The following is a 5,342-nucleotide window of genomic DNA, read 5'->3' on the forward strand; positions in this document are numbered from 1 at the left end:
GTTGTTAAGAACATTGGCTGGTCAACTTTTCAAGATGATGCCAGAAAATCAATTTTGATTATACATCCAGGAGAGATGGACAATGACATCCATGTGCATGAAGCAGAATTTTCGATGATAAGCATATTTCTGCCTTCGATTTTTTTTTGATAGTAGTGTCTTCATTGTATTTAAGAAACATCCATATCAACAGGTGAATCAAAGTCATCTACATCACCTCCATTTTGCCGGTTTGAATTTCTATTTCTTGTCTTTCCAACCTCATCAGGACACACACTTTCAAGTGTCTTTGTCAGCCACTTTGGGGGACCTTTCTTAGATGGTCCAGGCTGCTCCGTTGTTTGAGTTGGCACTGAATCAAGATTGAGTCTCCCAATTCTGTCAATCACATCACTCAAAGTATCATCCGTTGTTGGAGTTTCATGCAGGGGAGAGAGTGCTTCAGAAGAAGATTCCACAGATTGATCTAGTATAGAAATCCCCCCTTCAAGATGTGGAATCTGATTATCAAATTCTTGAAATGTTTTTGCATTTGTGAATCTATCCAAGTGATCAAGTTGCCTTTCAACAACATTGTCAGTTTTGGATGATTCAATAAAGATTACATCTCTAGATACAACAAAATTTTTGTTGACTTCATCATAGAGACGGTATGCTTTGGAGGTGTTTGAATAGCCTAGGAAGATACACTTATGACTTCCTGCACCAAGTTTGTTTCTATGTACCTTTGGTATCAAGGCATAACAAGTGGAACCAAAGACCCTGAGATGCTTTACCGAAGGAATGTGCCCATACCACATTTCATAAGGAGTCTTGTTTCTGATAGCATTAGGTGGAAATATATTCTTTATATATACAGCACATAGAACTACATCAGCCCAAAACATCATTTTTACATTTTTGAAGAACAACATGGAGCGTACCATATTTAAGATTGTCCTATTCATTCTTTCAGCTACTCCATTCTGTTGGGAATTATAAGGTGCAATTGTTTGATGTTCGATCCCATGTTGGCGAAGATAGTTTTCAAATTCATTTGAAGTGTATTCTTTTCCATTATCAGTGCGGAGCCAATATGAGATTGTGCATCATTTTCAATCCATGCATGAAAGTTCTTGAATGTTTGAAAAGCATTAGATTTGTTCTTCAATAAATAAACCCAACACATTCTGGTGTAGTCATCAATAAATGTCATCGTATATTTATTTCCATTTGCAGAAGAGACAGGCATTGGACCACATAAATCTGAATGAATGAGTTCAAGTTTTCTATGTGCTCAGGAGTGTGAATCATGAAAGGACTGTTTGCTATGCTTTCCTAGAATGCAAGCATCACATTGCTTAAGTTTCCTAGGAATTGTAGGCAAACCAGTAACACCATTTTTTTTCAATAAGCAGAGGTTGTCATAGTTCAAGTGTCCAAATCTAGCATGCCATAATAAAATTGATGGAAATTTACCTTCTTCATAATGAGAATTGCATGAGAAATGTTGCGCACGAGCAGAGGTACCCTGCAACTTAAGAAGCCTTTCTTCTTCTATCCCCGTCATGACAAGTGAGTGGTCAGATTCTTTTCTCACCTCAAGCTTGCCATCAAAAATATGAATGGAGTGACCTTGTTGGCGGATGTGGACCAAGGACAACAAGTTTCTCCTCAGTTATGGGAGATATAGAACATGATGCAGAAGAAAGTCTGGAAGACCAGGCAATTTAAGCCTGATTGTGCCAAGCCCTGATGGCTTGAGTTTTGATTGGTCTGCAAAGTATACTGCTCCATCAACATTGTCAGTAAATTCCTTAAAAAAATCTTTTCTATGAGTCATGTGGCAAGTTGCTCCTAAATCAAGCAACCAATCATTTTTCGAAGAAGCAAGTGAAGCATTAAATAAGTCTTCTTTTACTCCAATATTACATTGTGCCACAACATAATGAGCGGATTCAGGTGCTTTACCTTTGTTTGTGTCATTAGTTTTACCTTTGTGTTGGTTTCTTTGTTGCTCAATTTTGTCCCAAGGTAACTTGCATGTGGAGGCCTCATGTGATCCATTTCTTTTGCAATGTATGCAATGCAAATCTAACTTTTCTCCTTGAGAGTGTCTGCCTCCCCTGCCTCTGAAATATCTTCCTCTTCCTCTTCGACCACCTCTTCCTCTGGAAGAATCTTGGGCAAGATTCTTTTCTTTATGAGCAAGGCACATAGCCTCTTCAGAAGATTCAGGGGCTGTATTCTTCCCAAAAGCTTTATCTCTTTCAGCAATTTTTTTTACAAGGGAGTCAAAGGTAATATCATTGAGATTTCCATTTGCTTGCAATGACTCAAGATAATTGGAGTAAGTAGGATAAAGTGCCTTGAGAAAAGTGATCAGAGGAATATCCAATTCAACCTTAGTGACTTTGATATCATGCATTATAGATTTTACTTCAGATGCAAGAGAAAGAGGATCATTATTTTGTAATTCAAGGGTGAAGAGTTTAATCATGAGCTTAACAACTTCACGTGCAGAGTGTGAGTCGTAGAGTTCCTTCAGCTTTTGTAAGGCTTCGAATGCATTTGAAAATGGCGAAATGTGTCGACTTACCTCTTCACTTACTGATGCTACAATCAATGCATAGGCTTTGCTGTTCTTATTTTCCCAAATGGCGGGCTCCTTGTTTGAGGTAGGTTGGACTGGTGCTTCGTCTCCTTCTCCAACACACACTCCTTTCCATAGCTCATTAAAAATAAGAGTGTGTTTGATTTTCCGCGACCATTCAGGATAATTCTCCTTTCCATTGAGAACTACTCCCACAATAGATATAATTTAATGCATTGTAAAATTTGTGTACAGTGGAGAAAAATATTGTTGCTGCAAAATTTTACTCGTAAAATGATTGTTATACCAACAACATTCAACGTTCACCCGAATATCAAAGTTTGATTGTAGTTGTAGTTCTTTTGTTGCTTTGTATGGAAGAGATGAACGGCGGAGATGAGTGATAGAGATGAATGGAGGAGGGTTGTCGATGGTAAGTAATCAACGGTTATCGCAAGCAAAACAAGTCGGGGCGATAACCACGGCTAAAAGTGGATTTCGGGTTACAAGCGGGATTTCGGGCGTATAAAAAACAGTAAGTGGTATTGAGAGGGGAGCGCCAAATTCCACTAAGCGGTTGACACATGGCGACTCTCGTGGATTAAGAGTTACCCGAAATCGCTATAAATCGTCGGATTTTGAGGTGATGATCAACGGTGGAGATTAAAAGGCATTTTTCGAGTGGGTAACCGTCGTGCAAGTGGTCCCCCCCTCACAGAAATCAATGTCAACCGTCGGATCTGGAGGTTGAGATCAACGGTGGAGAATGAGCCAGATAAAGTGAAACCTTGGGAACTATGTCCAAGCGGGTTTAATGAAGGGTATGATCGCATCATAGATATGCAGCGGTATTGATCGGGGCAAGAGATTTGCGATATGCGACTAAAAACCAGACCCGATGATATTTATATATATGCATTTATAACACTTGAGATCCAGCTCAAGGGAATACGAAAAAAGGATATATGTGAATACAAAAAAGGATATATGGTTCTTGAATGTGAAAGGGTATATATACCATACCCAGAGCAGGAGGAAATCCAAGCCATTACAGCACCTTTGGCTTCAACAACTAGCTCAAATGCAACGCACTTCAACGAATGTATTAAACGATAAATGAGATTTTGCAGGGATTTGACAGAGATGTCAGCTTGCAAAAGATGCAAAACAAAGGCCAAACAGAATAGGAGTTACAAATTAAAAAGAAAGCCAAAAAATGGCGCCTGCTGTGATACTATGTCAGACTAGGAGGTAACTCCTCAAATCAAAACTCATTTATTCATTCAGGTTGTTCATTATTATATACAAGAGGGAGTGATTGTTCGGTTCATCTCCCAATGACTCTCTATTTTCTCTATTATTTATTTACATTAATCACAGGTGTACACCTAATCCCTCTAATTAGGTGTCAACACTAGAGAGGCTCTTCGAGAAGGAGAAAATCACAATTCACAGCCTTCATAGTCATGAATTAATACATTTAATTCAACGCGCACTTGCAAAGTGCAAAAGAGCAAAAACTAAGAAGTCTGAAACAAATTGCTTTTCGGTTAATGCTTGGTTTGATGAGGAATGCAAAAAGCCAAGGAGAATTTGTAAAGAGTCAAACAAGGATAACATAAAGCTCAAAGCTTACAAGCAATTATTAAGCAAGAAAAAGGCCGATTTCATGCTTTCAAGGAGGGAAGAACTAATCTTCCTTGGGAAAAAAAATCCAAAATTATTTTGGAAGGAGCTCCAACCGAAAAAGATACAAACTGGAAATAGTATTACAACTTATAAATGGTTTGACTATGCAAAACAACTCTATGAGCAGGATCCCAAGGTTGACCCTCCCCCTTGGTCAACACTGATATTGAACTCTTCACGGTGCAAGAGGTAGAGATGGTTATCAAGAAGTTGGGTGTTGGAAAAGCAAAAGACTTAGTTGAACTCCAAGAAGAATATCTAAAGTGGGGATCAAAGGTCCTTGCACCTCACATTACAAAATTTTCAACAACATCATACAACAGGGGCTTCCCACAGATTGGACAACTACTCTGGCAATACCTCTTTTCAAGAGCGGTGACATCAATAATCCCTCCAATTATAGGACCATCATGATAAACCCTTTGTTTGCAAAGCTATTTGGAAGCATGCTAGAAAATAAAACTAGCAAGTGGGCATAAGAAAGAGATAAGCATGCTAAAGGGCAAGCAGGTTTTAGACCTAAACATTCCACAATTGATCGTTGTATAACTTTAAGGCACATCATTGAAAAAGTTTGGGAGAAAAAGGAAGAAGTCTTTTGTTGCTTTGTTGATTTCAGAAAAGTGTTTGACTCAGTTCCTAAGGATAAGCTTTGGCACAGAAAGGAGGAACTTGGGGTTCCTAAACATTTGAGAGTAGTTGTGCATAGGCTGTATGAAGAGATGAAAGTCAAAATTAGAACTTCAGCAGTCATTTCTGAAAGTTTTAGAAGCGATATCGGGGTCAAGCAAGGTTGTCCACTGTCTCTTACCCTTTTTGGTTTATATATCGACAAGTTTGAGGAGTGGTTAAATTCGCAAGGGGGTGATGGTATCTAATCAGCTCTTGGTTTGCAAGAGCACTTACTAGCTCTTGAGCATTTTTGTAGAAGTGTGGGGATGCAAGTCAATATCAACAAAATGAAAGTAGTGGCTTTCTCTAAGAAAAGAAAACATAACCAGCATAAGTTCTACTTTGAAGGAAAGATTCTGGAAGAAGTTGTAGATTACAAATACCTCAAATATGACTTCAACAAAAATCT

The sequence above is a fragment of the Pinus tabuliformis genome, chromosome 3_2 (assembly GCF_031772625.1).
Source record: "Pinus tabuliformis cultivar Carrire ecotype Pingquan chromosome 3_2, CPIR1, whole genome shotgun sequence".
In the NCBI taxonomy this organism is placed as follows: Eukaryota; Viridiplantae; Streptophyta; class Pinopsida; order Pinales; family Pinaceae; genus Pinus; species Pinus tabuliformis.